Source organism: Cherax quadricarinatus, chromosome 30 (assembly GCF_038502225.1).
Source record: "Cherax quadricarinatus isolate ZL_2023a chromosome 30, ASM3850222v1, whole genome shotgun sequence".
Lineage (NCBI taxonomy): Eukaryota > Metazoa > Arthropoda > Malacostraca > Decapoda > Parastacidae > Cherax > Cherax quadricarinatus.
In genome coordinates this window covers 99954-117049 of record NC_091321.1, presented here as the reverse complement: position 1 = coordinate 117049, position 17096 = coordinate 99954, and positions in this window count along the sequence as shown.

Below are 17096 nucleotides of genomic sequence, written 5' to 3'. Positions count from 1 at the left end.
GACCAGTGATGTGTGAACTGAGAGTGAAAAGTAGACAGCAGTGCTTTGTGTGGAATTGGGACACTGATAACTGCTGATGTGTCATGTGAATACCATGACACTTACCGATGTGGCATGTGTAATTGTGGCATCAGTACCTCACCTATATGTCGTTGAAGGGGTCGAATCACAGTTCCTGAGTGATGTGGTATGTGGAACTACAGCAGTGATAACCAGTGATATTATCTAGGACCACTGGAAGATTTTGGAAAGTAAAGGCAAGTTTGATATTGGCTATAATTGTTTCTATCTGTTGGGTCACCACCTTTGTGTATTGGTATAATCCTTGTTAGCTTGAGTGTTGCCAGGAAAGTGTTAGTATCTAGAGATTTGTTGAAGAGTAATGCAGTGGTAGGTGAAAGGATTTGAGCCGCTCGTTTATACAGTAGTGGTGGCACTTGGGTTACATTCCTTGATTTGTTTTTTAGAGAGTTAATAATCATGATAACCTCAGTGGGCTGTGTTGGTGTAAGCTTGAGGGATGTTGGGAAGTTATGGCATTTTATTGAGCAGATCTTCAATCTTTGTCAGTTAGTTTATTAAATCCATCTCATGTAGTAACTGGGTTGATTGATGCCATCCAGATTAGATCTTTACAATGACTCTCCAGTAATAGTGTCATATAAATATTTTATAAATTTTGTTTCCAGAAACTGTGCATCTCCCACCAAGGTAGTGACCCAAACAAAGAAGAAATGCTTTTGCCATCACAGTCTTGCCAGAGTTGCACTGATACTACACCTCAAAACTGCTAATGTCTCCACCCGTCCTTTAGGGTGCAGGTACTATACTTCCTTAGTTGTGTTGTATAGTAATTGAAGAGAATTATTGGATAGATGTACTTGAAATATTTGTCATTTTATATTAGTGATTTATATTAAAAGTCATATACAGTAGACCGTCGTTTAACACGGTTTTGTCTTGCACGTTTTGGTTATAGCACGATTGAAGAATTGTGGCATTTTTTTGTTTGACACTTCGTAAAATTAGTTTAACATAGTTGCGGGAGGAAAAAAATTTTTGAGCCTGCAGTCGCCCATGAGGCAGGATGGGCTACAGTCATCCCCCGTTACCCCCACCACCCTCCCAGCCTTCAGTTCAGTTCATACGTGTGTTGGACGAATCTGTGCCAGTAGCTCCCTGTGTCTGTTTAGATATGTATTAATTGCCATATCTTAAATCTGCCAAGCAATCATGGCACCCAGTAGGCATACAAGTGTTGCTGAAAGTTGCAAGAAAAGGTTTAAGCTTCTAAGTCTTAGAATTAACAAACAAAATAGAGATATTAGACAAGAGATAGCCTGTGGCGGGAATGAAGAGTCATTTTGTACACAAAAAGAATGATTTAAATACGAGTTTGTATGACAACTGTCTGACTTGACTGACTGAATGACTTTGCCCTTGTAGTAGACCCTGTCAGTTATTAAAGTACAGGTCGGCCCATCACTAATCCGGCATCATTGGGACCTGTAGTGTGCTGTATTAGTGAGTTTGCTGGATTACAGAGTGGTTAGGTTACACTTAATTAACCTATCAATGAAATTTGAGTCAGTATAATGATGAAATTTGAGTCAGTATAAGGATGAAATTTGAGTCAGTATAATGATGAAATTTGAGTCAGTATAATGATGAAATTTGAGTCAGTATAATGATGAAATTTGAGTCAGTATAATGATGAAATTTGAGTCAGTATAATGATGAAATTTGAGCCAGTATAATGATGAAATTTGAGTCAGTATAATGATGAAATTTGAGCCAGTATAATGAAATTTGAGTCAGTATAATGATGAAATTTGAGTCAGTATAATGATAAAATTTGAGTTAGTATAATGATGAAATTTGAGTCGGTATAATGATGAAATTTGAGTCGGTATAATGATGAAATGAGTCAGTATAATGATGAAATTTGAAATTATGCTAGCTGAAATTAGTGCCGGATTACTGATGGAACTGAATAACTGATTGCCAGATTAGTGATGACTGACCTGTACTAGTAGTAGTCCCTGTCAATTATATAGTACTTGTAGTAGTCGCTGACAATTATATAGCACTTGTAGTAGCCCCTGACAGTTATATAATAGTTTGTTTTAGTGGTCTACTGTATCAGATGCTTTCCTTAGGTCAGTGAAGAGCCCCAGAGAATATTCATTTGTTTCAGTTGCTGTACAGTATATAGTAATTCGAACATCCGAGGTAGTACAATTTATTATATAGTCTTACATTTTTAAGTTTGTAATTAGTTCTTTCACAGTGGTAGAATACAAATATTCTATATTTCACTCTGTTATTAACCCTTTCAGGGTCCAGAGGCCAAATTTCAAAGTGTGCACCAGGGTCCAAGAATTTTCCAGAAAATTTTTTGTTATTTTTTCTTATGAAATGGTAGAGAAACTTTTTCTGAAAGTAATAAAACAAAAAGTACTAAATTTGATGGAAAATTGATGAAATTATACTCTTGCAATTTTGCCGACTTTGACTCCCATTTTAGAAACCATACCCCCGGCCGGGATTGAACCCGCGGTCATAGAGTCTCAAAACTCCAGCCCGTCGCGCTAACCACTAGACCAGCTAGCCACAATAAGATTCATCCAACTAGGTATATTTCTACACCATAGGAAGGTTAGCACAGGCACCTCTGTGACCACAAATGCAAGTTTTTACAGACGAATCTCCAGCTAGCGTGGCCGTGACGAACTCTAGCTCAAGTCCCTTCACTGCCGTCAACATGACTTAAGAAATCGTAATGACACGATTGCAAATAAACCATACCCCCGGCCGGGATTGAACCCGCGGTCATAGAGTCTCAAAACTCCAGCCCGTCGCGCTAACCACTAGACCAGCTAGCCACAATAAGATTCATCCAACTAGGTATATTTCTACACCATAGGAAGGTTAGCACAGGCACCTCTGTGACCACAAATGCAAGTTTTTACAGACGAATCTCCAGCTAGCGTGGCCGTGACGAACTCTAGCTCAAGTCCCTTCACTGCCGTCAACATGACTTAAGAAATCATAATGACACGATTGCAATCGTGTCATTACGATTTCTTAAGTCATGTTGACGGCAGTGAAGGGACTTGAGCTAGAGTTCGTCACGGCCACGCTAGCTGGAGATTCGTCTGTAAAAACTTGCATTTGTGGTCACAGAGGTGCCTGTGCTAACCTTCCTATGGTGTAGAAATATACCTAGTTGGATGAATCTTATTGTGGCTAGCTGGTCTAGTGGTTAGCGCGACGGGCTGGAGTTTTGAGACTCTATGACCGCGGGTTCAATCCCGGCCGGGGGTATGGTTTATTTGCAATCGTGTCATTACGATTTCTTAAGTCATGTAGTCCCATTTTAGGTGAATTACAATATAAAAGTCAACCAAATTCTTAGCTATTTCACTAGTATTACTTCAATTCTATCGAATGAGCACAAGAAATTGCTCGGTCAACTGTTTCAACTACAAAATAAAGTGATCGGAAATTGGTAATTTGGCCAATTTAATGCAAAGATCAAAATATTCCAATTTCAAAATAGGGTCCAGAATAAACAACACAGGCATTCCTGGCACTAAACTGACATTTCCTCTGTTCATTAGTTATGTTTTCAGGCTTTACAAATTAATTCCATTTTGATTTTTTATTCACATAATGAATTTTTATTCAGACCAAAGAATAGAAGATTTACTGTTATGCAATATTGTAATAATTGTATAAATAATATCACCACATTTGTGAATGTATATTAGACCCAACAGCTGGCGTGTATTATATGTGTAAGGTCATTTGTTTACTCTTGAACATCGGCGGAAATTTAACATTTCCACTACTCTGAGCTCAGTTTCAAGCCATTTCCAAAACTATAACCAATCAAAATCATCTCTATTTCTGTAATATATCTTCCATTCTATCAAATGAGACCAAGAAATCACAAATACAACTATAAAAAACATACTAAAAAACACTGCAGAGTCGCTGTTTTAATCGAAAATTATGGTCTCAGTTTTTTTCTCTCATTATGCACTGTGTGCTGCAGGATTTGTTTTATGTGGTGCACACATACCACATAGATGTATTCTCTCATATCTAGGCCCAAATTTACCACTCACAGCTTATCTGAATGAGCTGAGCTCATGGTGTAGAACTACTGTTTGGACCCTCAACTCAAAGCCGTAGAACTACAGCAGGGACCCTGAAAGGGTTAATGATACAATTAATTTATGATAAAATCAATCTTACTTTTTTTAGTTCGTAATTAACCCCTGGACTGTCTTACGAGCCACCGTGTTTGACGTATCTATACACACAAATTCTACCGGCTTCAAATCAAGCAGGAGAGGGCTGGTAGGCCTACATGAGAGAGAATGGGTTTGAGTGGTGGGTGTGCACCCTATGAAAAAAAATCTGGGACTCAGTGGTGCATTGTGGGAATGCCATCTTGGTAGTCCATTTTCACCATGCCTCGCAGTAAGAAGTACCTCACTCCTTGGCGGATTAGAGGTCTTTTGTTCCCAAGTGATAGCTCTAACATCGATGGAAGTGTCAGTGAAAGTGAATTCCATGGTTTTCAAGTGGGTGTGACCAAGAACAGTGCCCAGGATAATGTAATAAGTGATGAAAACCCAGATGACCCACGACCTTTCACCTCTGGTGCTGGGCCGGCTCTTTCACGTTCACCTGTACCAGGACGAAAGAGGAAACTATTTGCCCATGTACAAGACTCAGATGTGAGCAGTGAAAGTGATAGTGATTTCAAAGCTATTGAAAGCAGTTCTAGTTACAACAGTGCGGGTGAATATTCCCCAGTGAAGCGGCAGTATATAGGACATAGCATGCGGTCTGGCAGTGTGTCATATGCTGTTCCAAGGGAAAGGAGTAAATCTCGGAGCACATCCCTTGGCCCTACACCACGAACTGATAGTGAAGATGACGATATTGTTATGATGGGTATGAATGATGTGAGTGAGGCAGCAGGTGGTAGTGATGATAGCGATAGTGGCATGAGTCATGTGGCACCAGCAGTGGGTCACGCTACTACCGACACTGCTGACTCTGCACAACCACAACCAGCCTCACCCAACCCCACACTCCCACAACCTGCACAACCACAACCACGTTTCAATATCCAGAACCCACCAGCTGACCGCATCTCGGATTGGCAGCAAGGTGATGAGTCTGTTCCCAGTCCCCATGACTTTGATGAAACACAAAGTGGAATACGGCCATCATGTACACTTGGGAACAATGCCACTGAACTGGAATGCTTTCAGTTGTTCTTCGATGAACTTCTGCACCTGTGATGGATTACAACCTCAATATGCACTTAGTGGACAAATGTGACATGCAGATTGGGTTTGCTGATTGTGTTTGCAAGAGTATGTATGTATGCTAAATTTCTAAATAAATAATAAGTTATAAGTGGTACATAAAACTCTTTTTCCATCTTGACATTTCCATGCTGAATGCTTATAATATGTATAAGTTGAAGACCAACAACAAACCCAAATATGGTGAATTTTGTTTGTCAGTTATCAGACAAATAATATTCAAGTACCCAGGAACAACACTTGCAATAGACCAGCGCCCACAAAATTATCAACATATGCTCTATTGTCTGAGGCCTGGTGATCACTACCCCATACCACTGCCTGCTACTGCTCTCAAGAAAAATGCTCAGAAGAGGTGTTTTGTCTGTGGGCATACCACAAAATGCCCACAAAAATGCAGACACTCGTTTTATGTGTGAGGAGTGTAAGACACCATTGTGCTTATACCCATGTTTCAAAGAATTCCATAAGCTGCAGCAGTTCTAGAAAAGTGTCCAGTGATTGTACATCTGTATATATATTATAGAACAATTGTAATAAAGAATTTTATATATTGATTGTTTGTGTAAACAAGTTAGTTCAGAACAAACAAACAGCAACACAATCAATCAATCAATCAATATACTTTCAGGTAAGACCCGTACGGGTGAAAGGGGGAGAGGTGAGGGGAAGAATAGTGGGTGAGAGGATGTTTTAAGTTGTAGGAAAAGAGCCAGGGCTTAACCCAGCTGCGTAGCATTATGGGGCTTGGTTGAGGGTCTGGTTCTGGGCTTGGTTGAGCATCAGCTATGGTGCAGCGAGGACTGGACTTGGTCCGGCAATGGTCCAGCAATGGAGGCAAAGGTGCAATTGGGGGCGGCGCCACGCCATCGCAGGTCATTCTGTTGTCTGCCTCTAGGTATGCAAGTGGCGGGGGAGAGGAAGGCCTGAGGTTGGCGGGAAAGAAAAAAGACGTCGTTAAAGGTCCACACCTGCAGAGGGCAGGAAATCACAGCAACACAAAATTTTTGAGTGAATGAAGATAATAATATTAATAATAATACAGTGGACCCCCGCTTAACGATCACCTCCAAATGCGACCAATTATGTAAGTGTATTTATGTAAGTGCGTTTGTACGTGTATGTTTGGGGGTCTGAAATGAACTAATCTACTTCACAATATTCCTTATGGGAAAAAATTAGGTCAGTACTGGCACCTGAACATACTACTGGAATGAAAAAAGTTCGTTAACCAGGGGTCCACTGTAATACGTAATAATAATAATAATAATAATAATAATAATAATAATATTATTATTATTATTATTATTAATAATAATAATAATAATTATTATTATTTATTATAAAAAGCACTAAACCCACAAGGGTCGTGAATTGCTATACATAAGAGTAAAGGCATACGAAAAGAATATTTTTCTACAGTTACCCCCCAGTGTTTGACTAGAGAAAACGTAATTCTTCCGACACTACCTACACAGCTGCTTTGTAAACAAATCTCATATTTATTTATTTATTTATTTATTATTTATTTATTAATTTGAACATGATACAGTGAAGTACAAAAGAATACAGTTAAATGCAGCATGCCAAAGCCACTTGAATGCATAGCATTATGGGCAGGCTTAAAATTAACTTAAGATTAACTAAGCAATGAAGTATTCAGTGGTAAAACAATATTGTAAACAGATAACAAGCACAAATGAGTATTACAAAAACAGGTTGTATGGTTGCACCATATTCGTATGGTTGTATGGTTGTCCATATTTACATAAATTTTTATTCTGAGTGTATGTATCATGTTTATATGCTATGTAATGGGTTTCATATATAATTTTGAGGAAAATATCATAGATGGATTAATGAAAATACCCATATTGATGTAAAGTAAGACATTTAGTGTGCCCAAGAGTGATTATTATTACGTAGTATTGGCGTCATGAGTAGAGAGACTTAGCGATTTTAATGTGTACCTGCACACCAGCACAGTGTGTAAGTATATTTAGGTACAGGTACACATAAGTATAATTATCAGAGTACATATAAAATATGCAGTAACTTTAAAACGCTTGAAATTTTGGAAAGTTTCCTGACATAATAGATGTGGTCACGGAAAATGTAAACAAACCGGGTGGGGGCGCCGTATTTGAAAGACCGCTTGCCGTATAGCAAATTTTGGTCATAATTTGACATCGCCGTATTAGCGGAACGCCGTAAGGCGAAATGCTGTAAAGCGGGGCCTTACCTGGAGTTTACCTGGAGAGAGTTCCGGGGGTCAACGCCCCCGCGGCCCGGTCTGAGACCAGGCCTCCTGGTGGATCAGAGCCTGATCAACCAGACTGTTGCTGCTGGCTGCACGCAAACCAACATACGAGCCACAGCCCGGCTGATCCGGAACTGACTTTAGGTGCTTGTCCAGTGCCAGCTTGAAGACTGCCAGGGGTCTGTTGGTAATCCCCCTTATGTGTGCTGGGAGGCAGTTGAACAGTCTCGGGCCCCTGACACTTATTGTATGGTCTCTTAACGTGCTAGTGACACCCCTGCTTTTCATTGGGGGGGATGGTGCATCGTCTGCCAAGTCTTTTGCTTTCGTAGTGGGTGATTTTCGTGTGCAAGTTCGGTACTAGTCCCTCTAGGATTTTCCAGGTGTATATAATCATGTATCTCTCCCTCCTGCGTTCCAGGGAATATAGGTTTAGGAACCTCAAGCGCTCCCAATAATTGAGGTGTTTTATCTCCGTTATGCGCGCCGTGAAAGTTCTCTGTACATTTTCTAGGTCGGCAATTTCACCTGCCTTGAAAGGTGCTGTTAGTGTGCAGCAATATTCCAGCCTAGATAGAACAAGTGACCTGAAGAGTGTCATCATGGGCTTGGCCTCCCTAGTTTTGAAGGTTCTCATTATCCATCCTGTCATTTTTCTAGCAGATGCGATTGATACAATGTTATGGTCCTTGAAGGTGAGATCCTCCGACATGATCACTCCCAGGTCTTTGACGTTGGTGTTTCGCTCTATTTTGTGGCCAGAATTTGTTTTGTACTCTGATGAAGATTTAATTTCCTCATGTTTACCATATCTGAGTAATTGAAATTTCTCATCGTTGAACTTCATATTGTTTTCTGCAGCCCACTGAAAGATTTGGTTGATGTCTGCCTGGAGCTTTGCAGTGTCTGCAATGGAAGACACTGTCATGCAGATTCGGGTGTCATCTGCAAAGGAAGACACGGTGCTGTGGCTGACATCCTTGTCTATGTCGGATATAAGGATGAGGAACAAGATGGGAGCGAGTACTGTGCCTTGTGGAACAGAGCTTTTCACCGTAGCTGCCTCGGACTTTACTCTGTTGACGACTACTCTCTGTGTTCTGTTAGTGAGGAAATTATAGATCCATCGACCGACTTTTCCTGTTATTCCTTTAGCACGCATTTTGTGCGCTATTACGCCATGGTCACACTTGTCGAAGGCTTTTGCAAAGTCTGTATATATTACATCTGCATTCTTTTTGTCTTCTAGTGCATTTAGGACCTTACTGTATATATTACTAAATGTAAAAGGAGAAACTTCGTTTTTCCTTTTGGGCCACCCCGCCTCGGTGGGATACGACCGGTGTGTTGAAAGAAAGAAGAAATATAATAATAGCATTTACTTAGTCTAACAATACTGCTTCCTTAACCTGTTGAACCATGAACAATCATAAAACACATGAAAACATCATAAAATATTGTACTTGTGCCAGCCCTTTGGTAAAGGTGAGAATTCAAGAAAGAACTCGTAGCAGAGTACCAAAGTGGAGGAGAAGGAGAGAGGGGAGAATATGCCTTCTTCACTGATTCAGTGATTCTACGATATGTATGATACTAAAGCACCATGAGTCGATAAAGGCTCTAGCGCCAGCCAGCGATAAAGTATATCATTAACAGTGTAGAAAGTAAGTTAAGTTATTAATTGATAGAAAAAGGACAGCACAAACCTAACTCCTCCAATGTTGTTGGAGTTCTATAGGGCGACTGAGAACACTGCTGTTTCTAGTCTCTGCCGCCTCCACCACCACTGTGCACGACTTATGTCTCAGTGGCCCTTATACACCCAACAACACCAACACAACAACACTCGTGACATACTTAATGATGTATTTTATTCATTCTAGAGTATTTGTCATGTTTCTATGTTATTAATATTGTTTGTTATGTCACATTAGATGAATTATGATAGATAAATAAGCCGGACTTGAATCCTGGAAATGGGAAGTACAATGCCTGCACTTTAAAGGAGGGGTTTGGGATATTGGACGTTTGGAGTGATATGTTGTGTATCTTTATATGTATATGCTTCTAAGCTGTTGTATTCTGAGCGCCTCTGCAAAAACAGTGATTGTGTGAGAGTGAGGTGAAAGTGTTGAATGATGATGAAAGTATTTTCTTTTTGGGGATTTTCTTTCTTTTTGGGTCACCCTGCCTCATTGGGAGACGGCCGACTTGTTAAAAAAAAAAATTAGCCGTAGAATTTATGTTAGTGTCATATTGAAGGACTATCTTGTCCTGTTTCCAAACAAACTCTGCCACCGCCACACTTCCTAACATGTAATGACATTTTAAATATGATCGGGTGGCTGGGAATTCGCGAATGTTCGAAGCCCACGAAAATGGAAAACGCGAATGTCGAGGGAGACCTGTATATCCCCACCCTTTCTTCAGAGTACAGGTACTGTACTTGCCACCTCCAGGAATCAAGTCCAGCTAACCAATTCCCTTAATCCCTTCACAAAATGTTACCTTGCTCTAATACCAACAGCTTGTAAGGTCCCAAAAACCATTTGCCTCCATTCCTATCTAACATGCTCACACATGCTCACATACAGAACCTCCTTTATCCCCTCTTTCCAACCTCTCATAGGGTTACCCCTATTCTGCTTTCCCCTCCATTACAAGTTTATACACCTTCCAGGTCATCCCATTTTGCTCCATCTTTCCTAAATTGTCCAAACTGCCTCAGCAACCCCTCTGGTTAATACTTTAGTACCCCCTCACCTCATCCTAATCTCTAAACTACAAATTCTCTGCATAATCTTCACACTACACATTGCCCTCAGACATGACATTTCCACTTCTAAACTATTGTATTCTGAGCTCCTTTGCAAAAACAGTGATTATGTGTGAGTGAGGTGAAAATGTTGAATGATGAAAGTATTTTCTTTTTGGGGATTTTCTTTCTTTTTGGGTCACCCTGCCTTGGTGGGAGACGGCCGACTTGTTAAAAAAAAAAAAAAAAAACTGAGGGTTAGTACTGCTCCCGATTTCTTTTGTCTATATACATTTTCCCTTCTTTCCTTCCCTACCCCTCCCTTTCTCTCTTCTCCTCTTCCCCTTCTTCCCCCCTCCCATTCCTGAGACAAAGTTTACCTAAATAGATAATGCTTAAAAGGATTGTTCAGAAAATGATGCACTCCATCCTCTTCCATCAGTGCTGGTTAATAGATGATTCATTATGTATTTGAATAGTTGTATATATGAAGGAAACTAATATCACTTTGCTTTCAGTGCGTATGACGGGTACTGGTAGTGATCCATCAGTAGTACGGTGTGTGTCTCGACGCCTGGGTGTTCCTCCCTACTTGCTGGTGGCCTCTGTCATTGTCTTAATATTATTTACAGTTGTGAAGGCTTACTCAGCCCTGTAACAACTTCAGTCAGTATTACTCAGGCTGGCTCCTCCTCAGGAAAATTAGTGAATAGAAAAAGAAATAATAACAGACAAACATAAACACTTTATTATATAGAAAATATAAAATATAAAACACTTAAAAATGAAATACTGATCCTACATGAAAGAAAATGAAAAATGAAAAATATAAATGATGTCTGAATTCAACGCTAATTTAAATGTACATAAAACGTGGGTGTCTGGTGTTGGTGACACTGTTGTTGAAATTGTAGCCGTTGCTGATGATGGGGGGGAGGGTCACAGGTGTTGGTGACCACCACTGGCTAGTTCTTCACAGATTAACGCCTCGAGTAGTATCCCGATGACAGGAAAGCAGGTTCTTTACCACTGCAATGCTGTGGAGTTACGTCCTGCACTTTCATACAGGTACACAGGTAGTTCAATACAAAATGGAGAAGTCTCTGGACGTTAGTTCTACTCCATCCGTTCTGCTCGTTGATTGCCAGGTGACCCTCTCTGACATCCAGGCTGGAAAGACAGACAGGTTACCCACTGCTTAAATAATCACTCTTCATGGTAAGTTTGATACCTAAAAGATGTGGTGATTATTACAACAGTCAACATAGAGCAAGGCTGAAAAGACTAAGTTTATTATTGGTCAAAAGTGAAGCTTTTAACCAATAAATCCACTAGAATACAAGGCAGGCATGTACTTACAGTAGTGTTGGGAGCTGTGAGTCGAGTGATTTACTGTTTGACCAGAGCCCCACACGTCACTTTTTGGGGGGGGGGAAGAGGGAGGGGAAGGGATAGCGGGAGCTAGACTGACCCTCCGTTAACAAGCAGCCGGTAATCAAACTATCACTTTAGGGGTGGGGGAGAAAAGGCGGGAAAAACGGGAGGGTGACTTACCCTACCTTAACTAGTAGCCGGCAATGAAACTATCGTTACTATATCTCTACTCCTATCTATTGAACTTTTCCCTCACACTCCCCCATACCAAGACTTATAGTCAAGGAGTATAAGAAGAATAGGCGAGGAAAAAGTTCTAACATGTGGAAGTCGCGTAAGGCAGCAAATCTTCTACTGACTGTCACGACTTAACCAGTCAGAGAAATAATTGGATGAACCATTGATATACACTATATGGAACTTAAAAGCCTGGAGAGCCAATGTCCACCTCAAGAGGCGACTGTTGGTTCCCTTAAAAGTTTCTAGGTATATCAAAGGTTTGTGGTCCGTTTCTAAAATGAATTCTTTTCCCAGCAAATAAAATTTAAGTTTGGAGATACCCCACACAAGGGCTAAACATTCCTTTTCTATTGTGGAGTATCTTGTTTCTGCAGGAAGGAGTTTCCGGCTTAGGAAGCATACAGGGAAGGGAGTACCATCATGGTATTGTAGTAACACTGCACCTAAGCCAGTATTGGAGGCATCAGTTCTCAAACAAAATGTTTTATTAATATCTGGAATCTTAAGTATAGGGTCTTTCGCAAAGATACTTTTAATCTCATTAAACTTTTCCCGAGCTACGTCGGAAAGTTCAAGAGGTTCCTTCACAGACTTTTTAAGGAAGTCCGATAAGTTGTCTGTAAGATCAGCAAGATTCAGGATAAACCGTGCATAAAAATTTACAGAACCAAGAAAGCTACGCATGAGTTTCTTGGTTTTGGGGAATTTAAATTCTAATAAAGCTTTGATCTTACTGGGGAGAGGCTGCAGAGAGTTATTAGAAAGTATCAGTCCAAGATATCTAATCTTGTTATACCCAATTAAGCATTTCTTCGGCTTGGCAGTGAGGCCATGTGAGCATAACCTACGCAAAACTGATGTTAATGTTTGGATATGTTCACCCCACGTAGATGTCATTACGTAAATGTTATCAAAATAAACTGAAACATTTGGCATATTACCCAAGACCTTTCTCATCAGTCTCACATAGGTAGCACAGGCAGTTACCAAACCGAAGGGCATAGTTCTATACTGCATCAGTCCTTGGTGTGTAGGAAAAGCGGTGTACTGCTTAGAAGAAGCATCTAACATTACTTGATGATATGCCTGCGCAATATCAATCTCTGAAAAGAAGGAAGCATCATAAAATTTGTGTAGATCGCTATCTATTAAGGGCATAGGCTCAGCATCCCACCGAGTTATAGCATTAAGGCCTCTGAAGTCAATAGCAAGTCTATATGAATTATCCTCCTTCTTAACCATGACTACTGGTGAGCAATATGCAGATACTGAAGGTTCAATGATCTTTAGTTTTAATAATTTGTCTACCTCTCGGTCAAATGCATCCCTAAGGTGAACTGGAACTGGGTATAATTTCCGTTTGATAGGATTGTCCGTCACCTAGATATTAGTAAGGCCTCACCTAGATTATTAGTAAGGCCTCACCTAGATTATGCAGCTCAATTCTGGTCTCCATATTACAGAATGGACATAAATTCATTAGAAAACATTTAGCGTAGGATGACTAAATTAATACATAGCATTAGAAATCTTCCTTATGAAGAAAGATTGAAGACTCTTAAGTTACATTCACTTGTTAGACGAAGAATGAGGGGAGACCTGATCGAAGTGTATAAGTGGAAGATAGGTATTAATAAAGGGGATATTAACAAGGTCTTGAGGATATCTCTCCAAGAGAGAACCCGCAGTAATGGATTTAAATTGGATAAGTTTTGATTTAGAAAGGACATAGGAAAGTATTGGTTTGGAAATAGGGTAGTTGATGAGTGGAACAGTCTACCTAGTTGGGTTATTGAGGCTAGGACTTTGGGTAGTTTCAAATTTAGGTTGGATAAGTACATGAGTGGAAGGGGTTGGATTTGAGAGGGACTTGCACATCGGAGCTTGTTTCTTGGGTGGCATTGAAAATTGGGTTGGTCAAATGTTTGTTAGTGGGATGAATTGTAAAGGACCTGCCTAGTATGGGCCAGCAGGCCTGCTGCAGTGTTCCTCCTTTCTTATGTTCTTATGTAATAAGTCAATCTTATGAACTACCGTGGAGGTAACACCTGGAATATCAGTAAAGACGTCTGAAAAGTTACTCACACATTTAAGTAGTTCATGTCTCTTATGGTCATCCAAAGATTCATTAATATTAATGTTGGTTGCATCCGAGTGGTCAAGAGTCACCAAGTCATGTAGTTCTTCATCATAGTCTAAGTTAGAGGTGTCAATTATGCACACTTTACATTCTTTAGTTGTCTTATCAAGTTCGTGTGGAAAAACTAAGTCAAAGTTGTTAAGGCAGTTAACCGAATTTCTTCGGTAATATTTCTTAAGGATGTTGATATGATAAAGCTTAGGTTTCCCCTTGACTTCTATGAGGTAGTCAACTTTCCCACAAATTTTTAATACTTTATATGGACCTTTCCATGCTACTAATAATTTATTTGATTTGATAGGCAAAAGTACAAGAACTTCATCTCCTACTTTAAAACTTCTCCTCTGACTTTTGGAATCAAAATAGGTTTTGTACTGGTCCATTGACAAGCTTAGGTTTTTCGAAACTATGTCAGAGGTCTCCTCAAGTTTGGATCTAAGGTCAAGAAGAAACTGGTAAGAAGACTGAACCTCAGCATTTACCTCCTCATTAGTCCATAAGTCATGAAGGATGGACAGTGGACCTCTGGCCTGTCTACCATAGAGAAGTTCAAAAGGTGAAAACCCCAAAGAGTCACTGGGAACTTCCCTCATGGCAAACAAAGCACAGGGTAGGTAACGATGCCACTCCTTAGGTTTAAGGGAGCAAAGTTTCCTCAAAATGGACTTGAGAATCGAATGCTGGCGCTCAATCCTCCCATTACAGCTGGGATGATAGGGTGTGGTGAAGAGAGGCTTCACTCCCAGAAGTTGGTATAGATGTTGCATTAAGTCAGATGTGAATTGTGTCCCACGGTCAGACAAAATTTCTCTAGGGATGCCCACTCTGGAGAAGATGGACAAAAGGGCTTCAACCACCTCTGTAGTAGTTATGGTCTTTAAGGGTATGGCTTCAGGGAAACTCGAAGCATAATCAACCAATGTTAATATATATCTATGTCCCCCAGATGAAAGTGGAGATAAAGGACCAACGATGTCAATAGCTACTCTTTCAAACAGTACCGTAAAGATTGGCATTTTGACCATAGGTACTCGCCTGGTACCTCGGGAGGATGACAGTTGGCAGACTTTACACGATCTACAATAAGTAGTGATATCTGAGGACATTTTTGGCCAAAAATAGGTTTCCCTAATTTTATTTAAGGTTTTACGATGCGAGAAATGTCCGGCCACTGGCAGGTCATGAGCCATTCTAAGAACAGTCTCTCTGCATTGACTTGGAACAACTAAGATGGAATAGTCTATCTCATCTGAATTTAATTTGAGTACTGACTTGTACAAGATACCTTTTATATATTCAAATTTATATGAAAAGTTTTTCCTTTGGATCACTTGATTTTGTTTAGCGGCATTATGGCAATTCTGAAGAGAAGGGCAATTACGTTGTAAATTGGCAAAGGAGTCCTTCGATATATCTAAAGGCTTAAAGTCAGGGAAAACCAAAGGATGGACAGTAGGAGAAGCCTGGGCTTTAGTCTGAGCCCTAGTCAAGACATTTATGGTATCGGAGGTGATATCTTCACTTTCATCTAACAAGTGAACCGGTGATCCTACTACCTCGCTTTCGAGAGTAGTATCACTGGTTTTTAATCCCACAAGAATCTCACGAGACATTGTCTCATCTGAACTTTCGAGGGGTTTCTCCGACTCTACAGGAAGAGGATCTGAAACACTTATATCCATCTTTGGTGATGAAAGGTCAACCTCAGAAGGAAGAATGGCACCTTTTACATTACCTATTAGTACGGAGCAAGAAGTGATGGGAGCTAGTACGGCTTCAGACCAACCTGTGAACCATTTAGACCTAATGTAACAACGGATGGTAGGAAAAGTGTCCGTACGGCCCAAGTAGTCTGAAAGTATAGCAGAGGAATGAGTTTCTTTAAGGTTAGGGAACAGCTTATCAGAAATGACTATACATGTGCATCCAGTGTCTCGTAAAATGGTAGATACATTAAGTCCATTAACTGTTCCTGAACAGAAGGGTGCTTGGTCATTACAGTCTTTAAAACATCTTCCAACTTTTTGGACCTTCCTAGAAGGACAATCTGGACGTTTATGTCCCTTAACACCACACAAATGACAAACAGGAATAAAAGAAGTCATTTTACTTTCCACTAGAGGCTTTGATTTCTTAAGGTCTGATGAACCCTTGCCCTTAGGGTTCGATCCCTTTAGGTCTTTATAGGAATTGTGAGCCTCAGCATACAGGTCAGCAGCCTCAGCAACTTCCTCAGCTTTAATCAGGTTACGTTCTCTGATGAATGTTCGTATCTGATGGGGAAGAGCTGTCAGGAACTGGTCAGCAACCATGAAGTCTCTAAGAGATTCATAACTGTGATCAATTCCTGAACTCTCTATCCAAAAGTCGAACAAACGAAAGAGTGTTACCTGTAACTGCTGAAAGTTCTGGCCAGGCTGTAAGGTGGTATACCTGAAATCTTTCCTGTAAGAATTAGTGGTTTTTTGATATGGTTTAAGGATTGCCTTCTTCAGTAGGTTATAATTACATATGATATCCTGCAACAAAGTTGCATAGATATTTAAGGCTGTACCAGAAAATAACATTCCTAACCTGGTAGCCCAGGTGTCAGCAGGCCATTCACAGAGGGTAGCGGTATTTTCAAACCTGATAATGTATGAAGTTATGTCTTCCCCCTCTGTGAAGGGAGGTAAGTTAAGTGTTGGAATATGTGCACTGGCTGCACGTTGTTCCATTACTCCTTCCTCTAATTGTTGTTGTGTAAGAGTTAACTTTTTATTCTCCAATTCAAGGCGAGATTTTTCGAGCTCGCGATCCTTTTCTCTCTCTATTAACTCATGCTCTCTAGCTCTTTCCTCACGTTCTCTAGCTTTTTCCTCAACTTCTCTATCCTTTGCTCTTTCCTCAAGTTCTCTTAATTTAACCTGTTCCTCACGTATCTTAGCTTGTTTCTCACGTATCTTAGCTTGTTCCTCACGTTCCCTAGCTCTTTCC